The sequence below is a fragment of the Cetorhinus maximus genome, unplaced genomic scaffold, assembly GCF_964194155.1.
Source record: "Cetorhinus maximus unplaced genomic scaffold, sCetMax3.hap1.1 HAP1_SCAFFOLD_829, whole genome shotgun sequence".
Classification (NCBI taxonomy): Eukaryota; Metazoa; Chordata; class Chondrichthyes; order Lamniformes; family Cetorhinidae; genus Cetorhinus; species Cetorhinus maximus.
The window spans coordinates 121,521-144,678 of record NW_027596771.1 but is presented as its reverse complement, the minus strand read 5'-3'; the positions used below and the strand labels follow the sequence as shown (position 1 = coordinate 144,678).

General features: G+C 52.0%; 3 non-coding genes across 3 annotated transcripts; all 3 read right to left on the bottom strand.

Moving 5' to 3' along the window:
- Nucleotides 1-7,184: 7,184 nt before the first annotated feature.
- On the bottom strand, nt 7,185-7,375 carry LOC144674851 (U2 spliceosomal RNA). Its single transcript, XR_013574653.1, has one exon. It is a non-coding gene; the product is annotated as a U2 spliceosomal RNA (small nuclear RNA).
- A 6,835-nt stretch (nt 7,376-14,210) lies between these two features.
- Nucleotides 14,211-14,394, bottom strand: LOC144674849 (U2 spliceosomal RNA). The gene has a single exon (XR_013574652.1). It is a non-coding gene; the product is annotated as a U2 spliceosomal RNA (small nuclear RNA).
- A 3,351-nt stretch (nt 14,395-17,745) lies between these two features.
- LOC144674838 (U2 spliceosomal RNA) lies at nt 17,746-17,928 on the bottom strand. Its single transcript, XR_013574644.1, has one exon. It is a non-coding gene; the product is annotated as a U2 spliceosomal RNA (small nuclear RNA).
- Nucleotides 17,929-23,158: the final 5,230 nt, after the last annotated feature.

The window sequence follows — 23,158 nt, the reverse complement described above, 5'->3', positions numbered from 1 at the left end:
GGACTTTGGATTGTGCCAGTCCGCAACAATCAGTCGGGGACAAATCTTTGTGCTGGAAGACCAACAAGTTTCGGGCAGACCAAAGCGCGTCTTTCACCGAGTTGATGATCCTCCAGCTGCAGTTGATGTTTGTCTCGGTGTGTGTCCCTGGGAACAGCCCGTAGAGCACAGAGTCCTGTGTCACAGAACTGCTCGGGATGAACCTCGACAGCAACCACTGCATCTCTCTCCAGACTTTCTTTGCAAAGGCACAATCCACAAGGAGGTGAACAACGGTCTCTTCCCCACCACAGCCACCTCGAGGGCATCGTGCAGAGGGGGTGAGACTCCTGGCGTGTAGGAAGGATCTGACGGGGAGGGCCTTTCTCACCACCAGCCAAGCTACGTCTTGGTGCTTGTTGGAAAGTTCTGGCGATGAGGCATTCTGCCAAATGACTTTGACAGTCTGCTCGGGGAACCATCCCACAGGGTCCACCCTCTCCTTATCCCTCAGGGCCTCTAGGACGTTACGTGCTGACCACTGCCTGATGGACTTGTGGTCAAAGGTGTTTTTCTGCATAAATTTTTCCACCAGGGACAGGTGGTACGGCACGGTCCAACTACTTGGAGCGTTCCGCGGCAGCGTGGCCAGACCCATCCTTCGCAACACCGGGGACAGGTAGAACCTCAGCACGTAGTGACACTTGGTGTTTGCGTACTGAGGGTCTACGCACCGCTTGATGCAGCCGCACACAAAGGTGGCCATCAGTATGAGGGCGATGTTGGGCACGTTTTTTCCCCCTTTATCTAGAGGCTTGTACATCGCGTCCCTGCAGACACGATCCATTTTCGACCTCCAGATAAAGCGGAAGATGGCTCGAGTGATCGCCATCGCGCAGGAGTGTGGAATGGGCCAGACCTGCGCCACGTACAGCAACAGCGAGAGTACCTCACACCTGATGACCAGGTTCTTACCCGCAATGGAGAGGGAGCGTCGCTCCCACATGCCCAGTTTCCTTTTCACCATAGCCACTCGCTCCTTCCAGTTTCTAACGCATGCCCCGGTCCCTCCGAACCATATCCCCAGCACCTTCAGGCCGTCAGCCCTGACAGTGAAGGGGACAAAGGATCGGTCAGCCCACTTCCCAAAGAACATGGCCTCGCTCTTCCCACGATTTACCTTGGCTCCCGAGGCCAGTTCGAACTGGTCGCAGACGTGCATCAGTCTGCGCACCGACAGCGGATCCGAGCAGAAGACGGCGACGTCGTCCATGTACAGGGAGGCTTTGACCTGAGTGCCTCCACTGCCTGGGATCGTCACTCCTCTTATGCCCGGATCCTTCCTGATGGACTCGGCAAAGGGTTCTATGCAGCACACAAAAAGGACAGGCGAGAGAGGGCAGCCCTGCCTGACTCCAGATTTAATCGGAAAGCTATCTGTTTCCCACCCATTGATTGAGACTGCGCTACTGATGTTAGTGTAGAGCAGTTGGATCCAATTTCGAATTCCCTCCCCAAAGCCCATTTTGGAGAGCACATCCCCCATGTAGGTGTGCGATATTCTGTCAAAGGCCTTCTCCTGATCCAAGCTGATGAGGCAGGTATCCACACCCCTGTCCTGTACATAGGCAATCGTATCCCTGAGCAGCGCCAGGCTGTCAGAGATCTTCCTGCCTGGCACAGAGCAGGTCTGGTCAGGGTGAATCACCAATTCCAGAGCGGATTTGACCCGGTTGGCGATGACCTTGGACAGACTCTTATAGTCCACATTCAACAGTGAAATGGGTCGCCAATTTCTAATTTCCTCCCTTTCCCCCTTGTGCTTGTAGATGAGGGTGATGATGCCTTTCCTCATGGATTCTGACATGCTGCCGGCCAGGAGCATACTCTCGTACACTTCTAGCAGGTCTGGGCCGATCAAGTCCCACAGAGCCGAATACAACTCCGCCGGCAGGCCGTCGCTTCCGGGGGTTTTACTCTTCTCGAAGGACTCGAGGGCCTTAGTCAGTTCGTCAGGAGTTAGCGGTTTGTCTAGGCTCTCCCGCGTACTGTGGTCTAGGACCTCCGTGATAGAGGACAGGAAGGACTGGGAGGCCGTGCTGTCCGTGGGCTTCACGTCATACAGTCCGGCATAAAAGGATTTGCTGATCCTCAGAATGTCGGACCGTGATGACTTTACTGAGCCGTCTTCTTCCTTCAGGCTGCTGATCACAGAGCGCTCTCTGTGTACCTTTTGGAAGAAGAAACGTGAGCACGTCTCATCCTGCTCCACGGAGCGGACTCTGGAACGGAAGATGATCTTGGAGGCCTCCGAGGCAAAGTGCGAGGCTTGCTGGCCCTTCACCTCTTGGAGCTCCTCCTTGACATCGACCCCCATCGACCGCAGCCGGAGCAGATTCTGCATCTTTTCCTGGAGTCGGGACATTTCCCTCTGTTCCTTTCTAGCTTTCTGGGTGCCTTTGAGGATGAAAAACCTCTTGATGCTTCCCTTGATCACTTCCCACCAGTGTGTCAGGGACTCAAAGAGGGGTTTCACGGTTCTCCAACCTTTGTAATCCCTCTTGAGCTCCTCAATGTTCTCTGGGGTCAGCAGTTGCACATTTAGCTTCCATGCCCCCCTGCCCACCCTCAGGTCTTCCTCCAAGTGGCAGTCCGCCAGTAGGAGGCAGTGGTCAGAGAAGAACACCGGCTTGACCTCGGTGGATCTGACTGTGAATGCACGGGACACAAAGAGGAAGTCTATCCTGGAACGAATGGACCCGTCTGGCCGCGACCAGGTGTATCTACGCTGCGCTCCGTCTGCAGGGTTGCTGAAGACGTCGTGCAGCTTGGCATCCTTAACTGTTTCCATCAGGGATCTGGACGTAGCGTCCAATCTGCTTCCGGCCCTGCCGGATCGTCCAGCCGCATCGATGATGCAGTTGAAGTCCCCGCCCAGAATGACCGGCCTGGAGGTCGCCAGCAGCAGTGGGAGCTGCTGAAAAACCTCCAGCCGCTCAGCCCCTTGTGCCGGGCCGTACACGTTAATTAACCGGAGTGGAGCGTTCTTGTACATTACGTCTGCTACCAGGAGTCGCCCGCCCACCACCTCCTTGACCTCGGAGACGGTGAAGTTGCCTCCCCGCAGCAGAATACCCAGGCCGGAGGAACGAGAGTCGTTTCCGCCCGACCAGATCGATGGCCCGTGGGACCACCATCGTGACCATTGCCTGTAGGAGCTGAGGTGCGGTATCGCACACTCCTGCAGAAACAACAGGTCAGCTTTGACCTTGGCTAGGTAGTCCAAGGTCGCAACACATCGCGTAGTAGATTTAATGCTACGCACATTTATGGATACAATCTTTAAACCCATATTAAAGCATTTATTCTCCTACCAAACCCACTGTCTCTGAGAGTCCCAGACCTTTAGTCTGCTCCTTCATACCCGTAGTGAGCTCAAATTCCTTCACTTTGGATGGGCTGAGGTAGATCTCCTTGGCCGTGTTCTGCTCCGGTGGCATCTGGAGGTTCACGTAGTGAGCGGATTTTGAGATGACCTTTGCTGGAGAAGCTTCTCCAAAACTCACCCCCTCTGGGGGGTTGCTGTTCCCGGCTTCCTGGAGCTGGGGTGCGATGATTGCCTCACTGCTCCCAGATTCCAGGGGCTGTGGTGCACTGGCCTCCTCAGGTTGCAGGCCAAGTTGGGGTGCGCTGGTCTCCTTGTTGTCTCCAATTTTCTGGAGCTCGGGTGTCTCGTCCTCCAACGCCCTGGAGCTTTGCCGCCTCTTCTGTCGGTGCCGCTCTGGCACTTCCTCATCCGAAGAGCTGCTGCCCTTGTCATCCGTGTCGGATGGGAGACGCCTCTTGCCGCTTCTCTGGGAAACGCCTTTGCTTCTTCTTCGCTCCCTCTTACTTTTCTTGTTCTTCACCGTCCGCCACTCCCCCTGCTGCTTTTCCACTGCTGCCTCCTCCTCCATTGATTCGCTGTCCTGAGGACTGGAAGGTTCAGGGGGTAGTGCTGTTGATTGGCTCTCTGTTGCCTCAATCTCTTTCTCCACCTTGTCTCTCTCTGTGTCCTCCTTTGTCCCGTTGAGCTCCCTGGGGGCCTTGGTGGTTGGAGTGACACGGAACATTTCTTCTGCTTCCCCGTGGTCGGCTTTGGCTGCCTGTGCGTAAGTACGGCAGCGTTTGGGGCAGGTCCTGTAGAGGTGACTTGCCTCGCCACACAGGTTGCAGCACTTGGCCTGTTTGCAGTCTTTTGTCTGGTGCCCTTCCTGTTTGCAGATCTTGCAGAGGGAGGCGCTGCAGTTGGCCGCCACATGACCAGCCTTGCCGCATGAGCGACAATGCTTGGGTTGCCCAGCGTAGACCAGGTAGCCACGGTTTCCCCCGATAGCGAAACTGGAAGGAGGGTGGAAAATGGCTCCCTTACCATCGGTCTTTAGCGTGACCTTAAACAGGCGTTTGCCTGTCCAGATCCCCAAGTCGTCTCGAATCTCGGTGCCGCTCCCCACCTTATCGAAGTACCTGGTGAGGAAGGTGACCACGTCGGCGACAGGGACGAAGGGGTTGTACACATGCACCATCACCTCACGTTCCCGTTGCAACGGCAGAGAAAAGTGCGGCTCCGCCGTCAGGATTTTCATCTCCGGCAGGTCTCTCTTCTCCTCGAACACCCTCAGGAGCCGGACGCAGTCTGCCACCCGCTTGAACGTCACGTCAAAATAACCGCCTTTGCGGGAGTCGTGCAGGGTGAAGATCTCCGTAGCTTGGAAGCCGCACGCCTTCAACAGGATCCTCCTGGTGAAGAAGCCCCGATCCATAGGTGATCCTCCTTCGCTGTGGTTCACCGTGACTCGGACGGTGATAGGTAACCCACGGTATGGATTTCGATTGCGATTGGTTATAGCCCTTCCATCCCGACCTTGCCTTGGTAGGACCATGGTGTCGCCCCTGCAACACTTGATCTTAGCCAAAAGGCCGAGAAGCGATTCCATTCGCCTTCCTTGTTACCTGCTGTACCTGCATACTAGCTTTCAGCGATTCGTGCGCGAGGACACCCAGATCCCTCTGTGCTGAAGCATTTCTGAAGTTTCTCTCCATTTGAATAATAAGTCGCCTTTTTATTCTTCTGACCAAAATGGATAACCGCACACTTATTAAACTTATTTAACTTAGTTAAACTCCATCTGCCAAATTTTGGCCCATTCACCTAACCTGTCCATATCCATTTGTAAATTTCTTATTTCTTCATTGCAACTTACTTTCCCACCTATTTTGGTGTCATCTGCAAATTTAGCTATAGTACCTTCTACTCCTGAATCCAAGTAAATAGTTGGGGCCCGAGGACCGAACCCTGTGGCACCCCACTAGTTACAGCTTGGCATCCACAAAAGACCCATTTATCTTGACTCTCTGCTTTCTGTTGGTTAGCCAATCCTCTATCCAAGCTAATATATTACCCTTAGCTGCGTGTGATCTTATCTTGTGTATTAATCTTTTGTGCGGCACCTTATCAAATGCCTTCTGGAAGTCCAGACATACTACATCTACAGGATCCCCGTTATCCACTTTGCTTGTCACATCTTCAAAGAACTCTAGCAAATTAGTCAAACACGATTTACTCTTCGTAAAGCCATGCCGACTCTGAGGGATTGCATTTTGACTTGCATTTTAGGAAGGTAGTGGAGGCATTGGAGAGAGTGCAGAAGAGGTTTACGAGTTTGGTTCCAGGGGCGAGGAAGTTGAGTTATGAAGTAAGATTGGAGAAGTTGGGACTGTATTCCTTGGGGAAAAGAAGTCTGAGAGGAGACTTGATAGAGGTATTGAAAATCATGAGGGGTCTGGAGAGAGTAGATAGGGAGAAACTGTTTGCACCGGGGCAAGGATCGAGAAGGAGAGGGCACAGGTTTAAAGTAACTGGCAAAAGAAGCAAAAGCGATAGGAGCAGCGAGCGGTCAGGGTCTGGAATGCACCACCTGATAGCGCGGCGGAGGCAGGTTCAATTGAAGAGGGAATGAGATGATTATTTGAAAAGAAAGCATGTGCCGGGTTACGTGGAGAAGGCAGGAGAAAGGCACGAGGTGAAATGTTCACCGGGAGAGCTGGTGCAGGCACGACGGGCGGAATGGGCTCCTTGTGCAATGTAAGGATTGTGTGAATGTGGATGTAGAGGTTTCGGAGTAGCTGTGTAAAGTGTGTGAGCTTTGAGGTGTGAGTTTTGATTGTTGCTGTGTCAGCAGCAGCAGCGGCAGCGGCAGCAGAGAGCTGGTTTAAAATGTTGTGAGGCGAAAGGTGCAGCTGAGAGAGTGTTTGAGAGGTGTATTTGCAAGTGAAAGCTGTTTTTGTATAAGTGAGGTAGAGTGTTTGTGAGATGAGAGTGCTGTCTGTGAGTGTTGGGTGAGCGTGCGTGTTTTTTGTGTGTAGCTGCTGCGGGTGAGTGAGTGAGAGAGAGAGAGAGAGAGAGAGAGAGAAAGAAAGAAAGTTGGATAAAAACAAAAAGCTAAAAGCTACTGCGGATGCTGGAAATCCAAAACAAAATAAAAACAGAATTACCTGGAAAAACTCAGCAAGTCTGGCAGCATCGGCGGAGAAGAAACCAGTCAACGTTTCGAGCCCTCATGGCCCTTCAGCAGAACTGAAGCATAGTTTCAACAAGGGAGAAATATAAATTGGTTTAAGGTGGGTGGGGGGGGAAGAGACACATTGAGGGTGTAGTGTGAGCAGATAATCAAAAGATGTCAGAGACAAAAGGGTCAAAGAGGTGTTGAAGGTGGTGGTCTTTGTCTGAGAAAAGTGCTAATTAAGAATGACTAAAGACCTTTAGTCTTTCCACCCCACCCCCACTAGAGCTGTACTTTGAATATCCTGTCTTGCATTCTTAATTAGCACTTTTCTCAGACAAAGACCACCACCTTCAACACCTCTTTGACCCTTTTGTCTCTGACATCTTTTGATTATCTGCTCACACCACACCCTCAATGTGTCTCTTCCCCCCCACCCACCTTAAACCAATTTATATTTCTCCCTTGTTGAAACTATGCTTCAGTTCTGCTGAAGGGCCATGAGGGCTCGAAACGTTGACTGATTTCTTCTCCGCCGATGCTGCCAGACTTGCTGAGTTTTTCCAAAGAAAGTTGGATTTTGGAACATGTACATGTTGAGAAGTAAAGAAAGCAGATGTTTGTAAGAAAACTATTTTTAGCATTGAAAATCCCCTGGAAAGGGGAGGGTGCACCGTTCCCAGAGATACTGCAATACCGGGTCGATGCGTGGAGTGGACGGAGCAAGCCCCTATTCCATCTCCCTGCTCCAAAAATCAATTTAATATATGGTCCCCAGATAAGGGACGTATCAGATATTAAACTGATAAGAACAGATACTACACTTGATCTTAGCCAAAAGGCCGAGAAGCGATGCCGGCGCCGCCCTTGACTTCCCCGAGTGCCATCTGCCTTCCCTCCTTTAAAGCAGACTGACAGCGTTCAAAGACTTATGTATATATATATCTAAGCACTGACGGTTTCACTGTTGGCATATTTGTCCCGGGATTTCTAATTGGAAAAGTTGCCTTTGTTCTCTCTCTTTCAGTGAGACTGCATCAGAGTTATGTAGATCGGCAGTATTCCACCAATCAGATGGGAGAGGGTTGTGCCTATCCACATGGACGTCAGTGTCAGAGGCTGCTGTGGAAGAAGCTTTTGAAAGCAGTTGCGTGTCTTGCAGGGCGTGAGTGACAATGCAGCAAGCAAGTGTGCAGAGCTGCACACATAGAGTCCTAGATTGGTTAGAGCAGAAAAGGAGGCCATTCGGCCTGTCGTGTCTGTGCTAGCTCTTTGCAAGAGCAACTCCCCTAGTGCCACTCACCTGCCTTTTCCCCATAGCCCTGCAAATATTTTCTCTTCAGATAATTATCCGATTCTCTTTTGAAAGCCACTCTTGAAAGTGCCCCCAGCACACTCTCAGGCAGTGCATTGCAGATTCTAACCACTCGCTGCGCAAGAAGGTTTCTCCTCATGTCGCCTTAGTTCTTTTGCCATTCACTTTAAATGGGGGTCCTCCATGTTGTGTTTTCCACCTTACGCAAACACACCGACGACACAAAGAGGATCGCTAACTCAATTCTTTGATTTGAAGAGATGAAATATATACAACAATATCTAGGTCTCTAGGACAGCTCCTATCATCGGCCCGAGAATTATACATGAGTATATACACGTCACACCCTGCCTGGCGATGCACAGCAATTTTAGATACGCTCTTTAAAGGTATACCACAACAACTCCAAGCTGTACCCTTAAATAATAAGAACTATTTACATTACAACAAATTGCTCTTCTGTGTTTGAACCTACAATTGTACAAAGTGATCACCTTATGAGTCCCTGGGACGGAATGGTGGTTCGTTGATACTGTGAAGTTGGTTTGAGATTGCCGTACGTTCTCACAATTCTGGTTGTCTGTAGGAGTCTTGCGCTGGGATCGTGTCTTAGATCGCGTTCTGCTTGCGATGGGGTTACTTGGTGTTTCTTGTTCTGGTACTTCCCTGATTCGCCATCGGTTTCTTCACAATGGGTGCTCGTACTTGATCTGATCATGGTTCTGGACAGATGCTGCTGATTTCTGCCGGATTTCATGTTCCATCGGTTGGGTGTTGTAGTCATACCTTTTGTCCAATGATGACTGGGAAGGGTTGTTCGCACTGTAATTCTGCTGGTGAAGGAGTGGTTGCACTGAGCGCTGTCGCTCTAAGGTGTAGCATTGTGACAGGCCGTCACAAGCCTTGTTTACTTTGCTGACATTTCATAAGTAAGCACTTTACAGTATATACATTCCGCCATGCTATTGGACCTGGGGCAGTGTGGTGATGCGGTAGTACGGTCAACTCCCCACTTTTCACACATCGGTGCGCAGACCGATCAACACCTGCGACCACTTCGAACCGGCCTCGGGTGCCAAGGGTAAACCGTGGCAAGAGCGAGGCCGTGCCCTTTGGGAACTGAACTAAGCTTTGTCCCTTTCACCAGCAGGTCAGACTGCCTGAAGCTGCTGGGGATATGGTTCGGAGGGACCAGGGAATGCGTTAGAAACTGGAAGGAGCGAGTAGCCATGGTGAGAAAAGAACTGGGCTTGTGGGAGCAAAGCTCCCTCTCCATTGCGGGTAAGAACCTGCTCATCAGGCGTGAGGCACTCTCAGTGTTGTACATGGCGCAGGTCTGGCCCATTCCTCACTCCTGCGCTGTGGCGATCACGCGAGCCAACTTCCGCTTTGTCTGGAGGTCAAAAGTGGACCATGTTTGCAGGGACATGATGTAAAAAACCTCTGGATGAAGGGGGAGAAAACATGCCCAACATCACCCTCATCCTGATGGCCACCTTTGTGTATGGCTGTATCAAGCTGTGTGTAGACCCAAACACCAAGCGTCACTACGTGCTGAGGTTCTACCTGTCCCTGGTGTTGCGAAGGATGGGTCTGGTCACGCTGCCACGGAAAGCTCCAAGTGCCATATCACCTGTCCCGTGTGGAAAAATTATGCAGAGGAACCGCAAGTCCATCAGGCAGTGGTTAGCACGTATCACCCTAGAGGCCCTGCGGGAAAAGGAGATGGTGGATCCCGTCGGATGGTTCGCCGAACAGACTGTCAGGGTCATTTGGCAGAACGCCTCATCACCAGAACCTTCCAACAAGCACAAAGACGTAGCTTGGCTGGTGGTGAGAAAGGACCTTGCCGTCAGGTCCTTCCTACACGCCAGGAGCCTCACCCCCTCTGCACGTTGCCCTCGAGGTGGCTGTGGTGGGGAAGAGACCGTTGCCCACCTCCTTGTGGAATCTGCCTTTGCAGAAAAGGTCTGAAGAGAGTGGCCGTGGTTCTTGTCGAGGTTCATCCCGAGCAGTTCCGTGACACAGGTCCGGACACTGTGCTCTACGGGCTGTTCCCAGGGACACACGCCGAGACAAGCATCAACTGCAGCCGGAGGATCAACTCGGTGAAAGACGCTCTTTGGCTGCCTGAAACTTCTTGGTCTTCCATTGCAAAGAGTTGGCACATTCCAAGGTCCAGGACTACGTGCTGAGGGACGCACTAAAGTTTGGGGCAGAGGCGCAATGGGGAAAGGTGGCTGTCTACGACCTTTCAGCCATTGTGCACCAAGGGGCTGGGATTTGCATAGGCTCCTCGGGCTGTAAGACACACGGTGAATGTTTCCAGTGAATACTACATGTATCACTTTTGCCTTGAAGCACCTCAGAGTGAAACATGATCTATGTAGGCAACTTAAATACCATTGCACTGTCTGACTGTCTGTTATGACCATTTTGAAATGTCTGCAATGTTCCTTCCTGCAATGGTTGCGCTAGATGTGTCGTGTAACTGGCAGGTAATGGGAAATTTCGAGAAACGGTCAGTCACAAGGGAGAACACGTGACAGGCATGAGAGACAATCCACGAGTCTTTGTAGCTGAGTTTCCGTGTGAGCAACTAGCTCACAGCGCAGAGGAGTTCTTCGATCGAGGCCTGCTGTATTTTTGTCTTTGCTTTCAGTTTGGGCAGTCAAAGAACAAAGAACAAAAAAAACGTACAGCACAGGAACATGTATTTCGGCCCTCCAAGCCTGCGCCGATCAGTCTGTGGAGCTTGCCGGCTGACCTGGCATGCAGCTAAACTCCTTCCACATCTACAGGGAAGGCAAAGTCAGGAGCGTTTCTCTCAGAGCGTAGTGAGTCTTTGGAACTCTCTTCCTCAAAAGGTGGTGGAAACAGGGTCTTTGAATATTTTCAAGACAGAGCTGGATAGATTAACAAGGCGGGGTGGAAGGTTATCGGTGGTAGGCAGGAATGTGGGGTTGAGGTTGCAATCAGATCAGCCATGATCTTCTGAATAGTGGAGCAGGCTCTTGGGGCCCAGTGGCCTACTCCTGCTCCTAAGTTGTATGTTCGTACATGTAGGGGCATTAGTTTTTACTGATTCCAGTACTTCTCCTGCACTGAACCTGGAGAGTACTACGTCAGCTGCTGTTGAGTTGTTTCCTGATGCCCTGCTTTCTTTTGTACGAGCTGTCTAGCATCCTCGTTATGGGCTTCCTTTGCTTGGCATTGGGCCTTCTTTTGGGCTGACTGTTGGTCTATTTCCTTTACGGGATGTCAGCATGACATCACCAGAAGGGAAATGTGTCATGTTATGAAGTCACAGTAAATAGGTCCAATGCATTATATCATTATAATAACACAAGATGATGATCAGCAGTGAGAAGACAGGTGGCAGCAAGGATAAGTACAGGTACGACACAGTGAACAGCCTTAGATCCTGTTAAAATGTTGAAAATGTTTCTCCCCTTCTCAAAGATTATTTCCTTCAAAATTTTAGAAATCTTTCAGCTTCAACCAGAAGTCACATACAAGCCAAACAACAAAACCACCTGCGTGCACAGCACAGCACAGTATCTGCCAGCCTGCAATGATGTCGGCTCTCTTTTAATCACCTTTTCACCTCCAATCAGTCCTATTCAGCAGGCAAGCAAAGGAGCGCAGAAAATACATCTGCACGGCTGCTTCTAACTTCTAGAAAGGGAACAGCCTTATCCTAGGAAAGTGAAAAATATCTATACTGTCACAAAGTGATGCACTTGAACTGCAAAACACCACGCTTACCTGAGCTTGTGTCACAGTTTTTGCTGTCTACCTCAGCCAGTATTTTTCTGTATTCTCAGTCGTCCATCCTGGCTTCTTGCTTTCTCTGCAGCTTTCAGATGCCTCCCCTTGGCCGGCCTCAGCGCTCAGTGACAGATCAGCGCTCGCTATTATTTGTCCTCAGTGGTAACTGCTAGGGGAGAAATGCTTGACTTTTTCAATCACCTTTTACCTCAGTAAAATCCAAGTAGAACCTAAAGTGGCAATGCTTCTCCCTCTCAGCACCCAACATGTCTTGCCTTTTCTTCAGGTTGGCTTTGAGTAAGCACAACAGTTGCTGCCTGGCTGCCATTAGAGACAGTTTTCAAGTACAGAGACAAGGGGCAGCCCCATGACCCCTCCCCCGACTCCTGCACAATATGCAAATATAGCACATTGTCTGAGTGCAATTTGGGAGCTGAAGATGGTTTCACAGTGGGATACAAGATATGAGGAGAGGTCACAGTCAACGTTTCCTCACAGACACACCGCCACATAAGCCCCTTTAAATTTGCGCGGCTGTGCAAAAAATTTAATGGGCCCGCACACTTAAACAAATCGGTCACGCACTGTAATGACTCGCCTCATTCAGTTCAACAGAAATTAGGATCATGTTTTTAACCTGTGCCCTCGTTTTAAAATATTTTGTGTTCCATATTTACTTTCTCAATTTGTTATTAACTTACTTTACACTGCTTTATATCCTATCTTGTCGCAGATGTGGATCAGTCTGCGCACCGACAGCGGATCCGACCAGAAGACGGCGACGTCGTCCATGTACAGGGAGGCTTTTACCTGAATGCCTCCACTGCCTGGGATCGTCACTCCTCTTATGCCCGGATCCTTCCTGATGGACTCGGCAAAGGGTTCTATGCAACACACGAAAAGAACAGGCGAGAGAGGACAGCCCTGCCTGACTCCAGATTTAATCGGAAAGCTATCTGTTTCCCACCCGTTGATTGAGACTGCGCTACTGATGTTAGTGTAGAGCAGTTGGATCCAATTTCGAATTCCCTCCCCAAACCCCATTTTGGAGCGCACATCTACCATGTAGGTGTGCGATATTCTGTCAAAGGCCTTCTCCTGATCCAAGCTGATGAGGCAGGTATCCACCCCCCTGTCCTGTACATAGGCAATCGTATCCCTGAGCAGCGCCAGGCTGTCAGAGATCTTCCTGCCTGGCACAGAGCAGGTCTGGTCAGGGTGAATCACCAATTCCAGAGCGGATTTGACCCGGTTGGTGATGACCTTGGACAGAATCTTATAGTCCACATTCAACAGTGAAATGGGTCGCCAATTTCTAATTTCCTCCCTTTCCCCCTTGTGCTTGTAGATGAGGGTGATGATGCCTTTCCTCATGGATTCTGACATACTACCGGCCAGGAGCATACTCTCGTACACTCCTAGCAGGTCTGGCCCGATCAAGTCCCACAGAGCCGAATACAACTCCGTCGGCAAGCCGTCGCTTCCGGGGGTTTTACTCTTCTCCAAGGACTCGAGGGCCTTAGTCAGTTCATCAGGAGTTAGCGGTTTGTCCAGGCTCTCCCGCGTACTGTGGTCTAAGACCTCCGTGATAGAGGACAGGAAGGACTGGGAGGCCGTGCTGTCCGTGGGCTTCACGTCATACAATCCGGCATAAAAGGATTTGCTGATCCTCAGAATGTCGGACCGTGATGACTTTACTGAGCCGTCTTCTTCCTTCAGGCTGCTGATCACAGAGCGCTCTCTGTGTACCTTTTGGAAGAAGAAACGTGAGCACGTCTCATCCTGCTCCATGGAGCGGACTCTGGAACGGAAGATGATCTTGGAGGCCTCCGAGGCAAAGTGCGAGGCTTGCTGGCCCTTCACCTCTTGGAGCTCCTCCTTGACATCGACCCCCATCGACTGCAGCCGGAGCAGATTCTGCATCTTTTTCTGGAGTCGGGACATTTCCCTCGGTTCCTTTCTAGCTTTCTGGGTGCCTTTGAGGATGAAAAACCTCTTGATGTTTCCCTTGATCGCTTCCCACCAGTGTGTCAGGGACTCAAAGAGGGGTTTCACGGTTCTCCAACCTTTGTAATCCCTCTTGAGCTCCTCAATGTTCTCTGGGGTCAGCAGTTGCACATTTAGCTTCCATGCCCCCCTGCCCACCCTCAGGTCCTTCTCCAAGTGGCAGTCCGCCAGTAGGAGGCAGTGGTCAGAGAAGAACACCGGCTTGACCTCGGTGGATCTGACTGTGAATGCACGGGACACAAACAGGAAGTCTATCCTGGAACGAATGGACCCGTCTGGCCGCGACCAGGTGTATCTACGCTGCGCTCCGTCTGCAGGGTTGCTGAAGACGTCGTGCAGCTTGGCATCCTTAACTGTTTCCATCAGGGATCTGGACGTAGCGTCCAATCTGCTGCCGGCCCTGCCAGCGAGTGTTGGGTGAGAGTGCGTGTTTTTTGTGTGTAGCTGCTGCGGGTGAGTGAGTGAGTGAGAGAGAGAGAGAGAGAGAGAGAGAGAAAGAAAGAAAGTTGGATTTTGGAACATGTACATGTTGAGAAGTAAAGAAAGCAGATGTTTGTAAGAAAACTATTTTTAGCATTGAAAATCCCCTGGAAAGGGGAGGGTGCACCGTTCCCAGAGATACTGCAATACCGGGTCGATGTGTGGAGTGGACGGAGCAAGCCCCTATTCCATCTCCCTGCTCCAAAAATCAATTTAATATATGGTCCCCAGATAAGGGACGTATCAGATATTAAACTGATAAGAACAGATTTTTTTTTTTTTTTTTTTTTGTAAAAATATACTTTATTCATAAAATATCTTCAATCACATTCCAAACCATTTCAAAAACAACCTTACAAGGGTACAATCCAGGGTTAAACTTTTACAAAATGTATCACCAGGTGCATTAGTACAAACAATATTACAATCATTTACAGCCTTTCATTTTGATCTGTACAGCCCGAGGGGCTCTAAACAGTTCCCAGTCTCTCGGTGCGCTGTGGTAGAAAGGTCTTAGACAGCGACCCTTCCCCATTGCGCCTTTGCGGCAGCTGCCCCAAGCTTTAGTGCGTCCCTCAGCACGTAGTCCTGGACTTTGGATTGTGCCAGTCCGCAACAATCGGTCGGGGACAACTCTTTGTGCTGGAAGACCAACAAGTTTCGGGCAGACCAAAGCGCCTCTTTCACCGAGTTGATGATCCTCCAGCTGCAGTCGATGTTTGTCTCGGTGTGTGTCCCTGGGAACAGCCCGTAGAGCACAGAGTCCTGTGTCACAGAACTGCTCGGGATGAACCTCGACAGCAACCACTGCATCTCTCTCCAGACTTTCTTTGCAAAGGCACAATCCACAAGGAGGTGGACAACGGTCTCTTCCCCACCACAGCCACCTCGAGGGCAACGTGCAGAGGGGGTGAGCTTCCTGGCGTGTAGGAAGGATCTGACGGGGAGGGCCTTTCTCACCACCAGCCAAGCTACGTCTTGGTGCTTGTTGGAAAGTTCTGGCGATGAGGCATTCTGCCAAATGACTTTGACAGTCTGCTCGGGGAACCATCCCACAGGGTCCACCCTCTCCTTATCCCTCAGGGCCTCTAGGACGTTACGTGCTGACCACTGCCTGATGGACTTGTGGTCAAAGGTGTTTTTCTGCATCAATTTTTCCACCAGGGACAGGTGGTACGGCACGGTCCAACTACTTGGAGCGTTCCGCGGCAGCGTGGCCAGACCCATCCTTCGCAACACCGGGGACAGGTAGAACCTCAGCACGTAGTGACACTTGGTGTTTGCGTACTGAGGGTCTACGCACCGCTTGATGCAGCCGCACACAAAGGTGGCCATCAGTATGAGGGCGATGTTGGGCACGTTTTTTCCCCCTTTATCTAGAGGCTTGTAGATCGCGTCCCTGCGGACACGATCCATTTTCGACCTCCAGATAAAGCGGAAGATGGCTCGAGTGATCGCCGTCGCGCAGGAGTCTGGAATGGGCCAGACCTGCGCCACGTACAGCAACAGCGAGAGTACCTCACACCTGATGACCAGGTTCTTACCCGCAATGGAGAGGGAGCGTCGCTCCCACATGCCCAGTTTCCTCTTCACCATAGCCACTCGCTCCTTCCAGTTTCTAACGCATGCCCCGGTCCCTCCGAACCATATCCCCAGCACCTTCAGGCCGTCAGCCCTGACAGTGAAGGGGACAAAGGATCGGTCAGCCCAGTTCCCAAAGAACATGGCCTCGCTCTTCCCACGATTTACCTTGGCTCCCGAGGCCAGTTCGAACTGGTCGCAGATGTGCATCAGTCTGCGCACCGACAGCGGATCCGAGCAGAAGACGGCGACGTCGTCCATGTACAGGGAGGCTTTTACCTGAGTGCCTCCACTGCCTGGGATCGTCACTCCTCTTATGCCCGGATCCTTCCTGATGGACTCGGCAAAGGGTTCTATGCAACACACGAAAAGGACAGGCGAGAGAGGACAGCCCTGCCTGACTCCAGATTTAATCGGAAAGCTATCCGTTTCCCACCCATTGATTGAGACCGCGCTACTGATGTTAGTGTAGAGCAGTTGGATCCAATTTCGAATTCCCTCCCCAAAGCCCATTTTGGAGAGCACATCCCCCATGTAGGTGTGCGATATTCTGTCAAAGGCCTTCTCCTGATCCAAGCTGATGAGGCAGGTATCCACACCCCTGTCCTGTACATAGGCAATCGTATCCCTGAGCAGCGCCAGGCTGTCAGAGATCTTCCTGCCTGGCACAGAGCAGGTCTGGTCAGGGTGAATCACCAATTCCAGAGCGGATTTGACCCGGTTGGCGATGACCTTGGACAGAATCTTATAGTCCACATTCAACAGTGAAATGGGTCGCCAATTTCTAATTTCCTCCCTTTCCCCCTTGTGCTTGTAGATGAGGGTGATGATGCCTTTCCTCATGGATTCTGACATACTACCGGTCAGGAGCATACTCTCGTACACTCGTAGCAGGTCTGGGCCGATCAAGTCCCACAGAGCCGAATACAACTCCGCCGGCAAGCCGTCGCTTCCGGGGGTTTTACTCTTCTCGAAGGACTCGAGGGCCTTAGTCAGTTCCTCAGGAGTTAGCGGTTTGTCCAGGCTCTCCCGCGTACTGTGGTCTAAGACCTCCGTGATAGAGGACAGGAAGGACTGGGAGGCCGTGCTGTCCGTGGGCTTCACGTCATACAGTCCGGCATAAAAGGATTTGCTGATCCTCAGAATGTCGGACCGTGATGACTTTACTGAGCCGTCTTCTTCCTTCAGGCTGCTGATCACAGAGCGCTCTCTGTGTACCTTTTGGAAGAAGAAACGTGAGCACGTCTCATCCTGCTCCACGGAGCGGACTCTGGAACGGAAGATGATCTTGGAGGCCTCCGAGGCAAAGTGCGAGGCTTGCTGGCCCTTCACCTCTTGGAGCTCCTCCTTGACATCGACCCCCATCGACTGCAGCCGGAGCAGATTCTGCATCTTTTCCTGGAGTCGGGACATTTCCCTCTGTTCCTTTCTAGCTTTCTGGGTGCCTTTGAGGATGAAGAACCTCTTGATGCTTCCCTTGATCACTTCCCACCAGTGTGTCAGGGACTCAAAGAGGGGTTTCACGGTTCTCCAACCTTTGTAATCCCTCTTGAGCTCCTCAATGTTCTCTGGGGTCAGCAGTTGCACATTTAGCTTCCATGCCCCCCTGCCCACCCTCAGGTCTTCCTCCAAGTGGCAGTCCGCCAGTAGGAGGCAGTGGTCAGAGAAGAACACCGGCTTGACCTCGGTGGATCTGACTGTGAATGCACGGGACACAAACAGGAAGTCTATCCTGGAACGAATGGACCCGTCTGGCCGCGACCAGGTGTATCTACGCTGCGCTCCGTCTGCAGGGTTGCTGAAGACGTCGTGCAGCTTGGCATCCTTAACTGTTTCCATCAGGGATCTGGACGTAGCGTCCAATCTGCTGCCGGCCCTGCCGGCGAGTGTTGGGTGAGAGTGCGTGTTTTTTGTGTGTAGCTGCTGCGGGTGAGTGAGTGAGTGAGAGAGAGAGAGAGAGAGAGAGAGAAAGAAAGAAAGTTGGATTTTGGAACATGTACATGTTGAGAAGTAAAGAAAGCAGATGTTTGTAAGAAAACTATTTTTAGCATTGAAAATCCCCTGGAAAGGGGAGGGTGCACCGTTCCCAGAGATACTGCAATACCGGGTCGATGCGTGGAGTGGACGGAGCAAGCCCCTATTCCATCTCCCTGTTCCAAAAATCAATTTAATATATGGTCCCCAGATAAGGGACGTATCAGATATTAAACTGATAAGAACAGATTTTTTTTTTTTTTTTTTTTGTAAAAATATACTTTATTCATAAAAATCTTCAATCACATTCAAAACCATTTCAAAAACAACATTACAAGGGTACAATCCAGGTTAAACTTTTACAAAATGTATCACCAGGTGCATCAGTACAAACAATATTACAGTCATTTACAGCCTTTCATTTTGATCTGTACAGCCCGAGGGGCTCTAAACAGTTCCCAGTCTCTCGGTGCGCTGTGGTAGAAAGGTCTTAGACAGCGACCCTTCCCCATTGCGCCTTTGCGGCAGCTGCCCCAAGCTTTAGTGCGTCCCTCAGCACGTAGTCCTGGACTTTGGATTGTGCCAGTCCGCAACAATCGGTCGGGGACAACTCTTTGTGCTGGAAGACCAACAAGTTTCGGGCAGACCAAAGCGCGTCTTTCACCGAGTTGATGATCCTCCAGCTGCAGTTGATGTTTGTCTCGGTGTGTGTCCCTGGGAACAGCCCGTAGAGCACAGAGTCCTGTGTCACAGAACTGCTCGGGATGAACCTCGACAGCAACCACTGCATCTCTCTCCAGACTTTCTTTGCAAAGGCACAATCCACAAGGAGGTGAACAACGGTCTCTTCCCCACCACAGCCACCTCGAGGGCATCGTGCAGAGGGGGTGAGACTCCTGGCGTGTAGGAAGGATCTGACGGGGAGGGCCTTTCTCACCACCAGCCAAGCTACGTCTTGGTGCTTGTTGGAAAGTTCTGGCGATGAGGCATTCTGCCAAATGACTTTGACAGTCTGCTCGGGGAACCATCCCACAGGGTCCACCCTCTCCTTATCCCTCAGGGCCTCTAGGACGTTACGTGCTGACCACTGCCTGATGGACTTGTGGTCAAAGGTGTTTTTCTGCATCAATTTTTCCACCAGGGACAGGTGGTACGGCACGGTCCAACTACTTGGAGCGTTCCGCGGCAGCGTGGCCAGACCCATCCTTCGCAACACCGGGGACAGGTAGAACCTCAGCACGTAGTGACACTTGGTGTTTGCGTACTGAGGGTCTACGCACCGCTTGATGCAGCCACACACAAAGGTGGCCATCAGTATGAGGGCGATGTTGGGCACGTTTTTTCCCCCTTTATCTAGAGGCTTGTACATCGCGTCCCTGCAGACACGATCCATTTTCGACCTCCAGATAAAGCGGAAGATGGCTCGAGTGATCGCCATCGCGCAGGAGTGTGGAATGGGCCAGACCTGCGCCACGTACAGCAACAGCGAGAGTACCTCACACCTGATGACCAGGTTCTTACCCGCAATGGAGAGGGAGCGTCGCTCCCACATGCCCAGTTTCCTTTTCACCATAGCCACTCGCTCCTTCCAGTTTCTAACGCATACCCCGGTCCCTCTGAACCATATCCCCAGCACCTTCAGGCCGTCAGCACTGACGGTGAAGGGGACAAAGGATCGGTCAGCCCAGTTCCCAAAGAACACGGCCTCGCTCTTCCCACGATTTACCTTGGCTCCCGAGTCCAGTTCGAACTGGTCGCAGATGTGGATCAGTCTGCACACCGACAGCGGATCAGAACAGAAGACGGCGACATCGTCCATGTACAGGGAGGCTTTGATCTGAGTGCCTCCACTGCCTGGGATCGTAACTCCTCTAATGCCCGGATCCTTCCTGATGGACTCAGCAAAGAACAGGCGAGAGAGGACAGCCCTGCCTGACTCCAGATTTAATTGGAAAGCTATCTGATTCCCACCCATTGATTGAGACTGCGCTACTGATGTTAGTGTAGAGTAGGATCCAACTGGATCCAATTGCGAATTCCCTCCCCAAACCCCATTTTGAGAGCACATCCACCATGTAGGTGTGCGATATTCTGTCAAAGGCTTTCTCCTAATCCAGGCTGATGAGGCAGGTGTCCACACCCCTGTCCTGCACATAGGCAATCGTATCCCTGAGCAGCGCCAGGCTGTCAGAGATCTTCCTGCCCGGCACAGTGCAGGTCTGGTCAGGGTGTATCACCAATTCCAGAGCGGATTTGACCCGATTGGCGATGACCTTGGACAGAATCTTATAGTCCACATTCAACAGTGAAATGGGTCGCCAATTTCTAATTTCCTCCCTTTCTTCCTTGTGCTTGTACATGAGGGTGATGATGCCTTTCCTCATGGATTCTGACATACTGCCGGCCAGGAGCATACTCTCGTACACCCCTAGCAGGTCTGGGCCCATCCAGTCCCACAGAGCCCAATACAACTCCGCCGGCAAGCCGTCGCTTCTGGGGAGATTTACTCTTCTCGAAGGACTCAAGGGCCTAAGTCAGTTCGTCAGGAGTTCGCGGTTTGTCCAGCCTCTCCCGTGTACTGTCGCCTAAGACCTCCGTGATAGAGGACAAGGAGGACTGGGAGGCCGTGCTGTCCGTCGGCTTCACGTCATAAAATCCGGCATAAAAGGATTTGCTGATCCTCAAAATGTCGGACTGCGCTGACTTTACTGATCTGTCTTCTTCATTCAGGCTGCTGAACACAGAGCTCTCTCTCTGTTCCTTTTGGAAGAAGAAACGTGAGCACGTCTCATCCTGCTCCACGGAGCGGACTCTGGAACGGAAGATGTTCTTGGAGGCAAAGTGCGAGGCTTGCTGGCTCTTCACCTCTTGGAGTTCTTCCTTGACATCGACCCCCACCGACTGCAGCCGGAGCAGATTCTGCATGTTTTTCTGGAGTCGGGACATTTCCCTCTCTTCCTTTCTAGCTTTCTGGATGCTTTTGAGGATGAAAAACCTCTTGGTGTTTCCCTTGATCGCTTCCCACCAGTGTGTCAGACTCAAAGAGGGGTTTCATGGTTCTCCAACCTTCATAAGCCCTCTTGAGCTCCTCAATGTTCTCTGGGGTCAGCAGTTGCACGAATAGCTTCCATGCCCCCCTGCCCACCCTCAGGTCCTTCTCCAAGTGGCAGTCCGCCAGTAGGATGCAGTGGTCAGAGAAGAACACCGGCTTGACCTCGGTGGATCTGACTGTGAATGCACGGGACACAAAGAGGAAGTCTATCCTGGAACGAATGGACCCGTCTGGCCGCGACCAGGTGTATCTACGCTGCGCTCCGTCTGCAGGGTTGCTGAAGACGTCGTGCAGCTTGGCATCCTTAACTGTTTCCATCAGGGATCTGGACGTAGCGTCCAATCTGCTTCCGGCCCTGCCGGATCGTCCAGCCGCATCGATGATGCAGTTGAAGTCCCCGCCCAGAATGACCGGCCTGGAGGTCGCCAGCAGCAGTGGGAGCTGCTGAAAAACCTCCAGCCGCTCAGCCCCTTGTGCCGGGCCGTACACGTTAATTAACCGGAGTGGAGCGTTCTTGTACATTACGTCTGCTACCAGGAGTCGCCCGCCCACCACCTCCTTGACCTCGGAGACGGTGAAGTTGCCTCCCCGCAGCAGAATACCCAGGCCGGAGGAACGAGAGTCGTTTCCGCCCGACCAGATCGATGGCCCGTGGGACCACCATCGTGACCATTGCCTGTAGGAGCTGAGGTGCGGTATCGCACACTCCTGCAGAAACAACAGGTCAGCTTTGACCTTGGCTAGGTAGTCCAAGGTCGCAACACATCGCGTAGTAGATTTAATGCTACGCACATTTATGGATACAATCTTTAAACCCATATTAAAGCATTTATTCTCCTACCAAACCCACTGTCTCTGAGAGTCCCAGACCTTTAGTCTGCTCCTTCATACCCGTAGTGAGCTCAAATTCCTTCACTTTGGATGGGCTGAGGTAGATCTCCTTGGCCGTGTTCTGCTCCGGTGGCATCTGGAGGTTCACGTAGTGAGCGGATTTTGAGATGACCTTTGCTGGAGAAGCTTCTCCAAAACTCACCCCCTCTGGGGGGTTGCTGTTCCCGGCTTCCTGGAGCTGGGGTGCGATGATTGCCTCACTGCTCCCAGATTCCAGGGGCTGTGGTGCACTGGCCTCCTCAGGTTGCAGGCCAAGTTGGGGTGCGCTGGTCTCCTTGTTGTCTCCAATTTTCTGGAGCTCGGGTGTCTCGTCCTCCAACGCCCTGGAGCTTTGCCGCCTCTTCTGTCGGTGCCGCTCTGGCACTTCCTCATCCGAAGAGCTGCTGCCCTTGTCATCCGTGTCGGATGGGAGACGCCTCTTGCCGCTTCTCTGGGAAACGCCTTTGCTTCTTCTTCGCTCCCTCTTACTTTTCTTGTTCTTCACCGTCCGCCACTCCCCCTGCTGCTTTTCCACTGCTGCCTCCTCCTCCATTGATTCGCTGTCCTGAGGACTGGAAGGTTCAGGGGGTAGTGCTGTTGATTGGCTCTCTGTTGCCTCAATCTCTTTCTCCACCTTGTCTCTCTCTGTGTCCTCCTTTGTCCCGTTGAGCTCCCTGGGGGCCTTGGTGGTTGGAGTGACACGGAACATTTCTTCTGCTTCCCCGTGGTCGGCTTTGGCTGCCTGTGCGTAAGTACGGCAGCGTTTGGGGCAGGTCCTGTAGAGGTGACTTGCCTCGCCACACAGGTTGCAGCACTTGGCCTGTTTGCAGTCTTTTGTCTGGTGCCCTTCCTGTTTGCAGATCTTGCAGAGGGAGGCGCTGCAGTTGGCCGCCACATGACCAGCCTTGCCGCATGAGCGACAATGCTTGGGTTGCCCAGCGTAGACCAGGTAGCCACGGTTTCCCCCGATAGCGAAACTGGAAGGAGGGTGGAAAATGGCTCCCTTACCATCGGTCTTTAGCGTGACCTTAAACAGGCGTTTGCCTGTCCAGATCCCCAAGTCGTCTCGAATCTCGGTGCCGCTCCCCACCTTATCGAAGTACCTGGTGAGGAAGGTGACCACGTCGGCGACAGGGACGAAGGGGTTGTACACATGCACCATCACCTCACGTTCCCGTTGCAACGGCAGAGAAAAGTGCGGCTCCGCCGTCAGGATTTTCATCTCCGGCAGGTCTCTCTTCTCCTCGAACACCCTCAGGAGCCGGACGCAGTCTGCCACCCGCTTGAACGTCACGTCAAAATAACCGCCTTTGCGGGAGTCGTGCAGGGTGAAGATCTCCGTAGCTTGGAAGCCGCACGCCTTCAACAGGATCCTCCTGGTGAAGAAGCCCCGATCCATAGGTGATCCTCCTTCGCTGTGGTTCACCGTGACTCGGACGGTGATAGGTAACCCACGGTATGGATTTCGATTGCGATTGGTTATAGCCCTTCCATCCCGACCTTGCCTTGGTAGGACCATGGTGTCGCCCCTGCAACACTTGATCTTAGCCAAAAGGCCGAGAAGCGATTCCATTCGCCTTCCTTGTT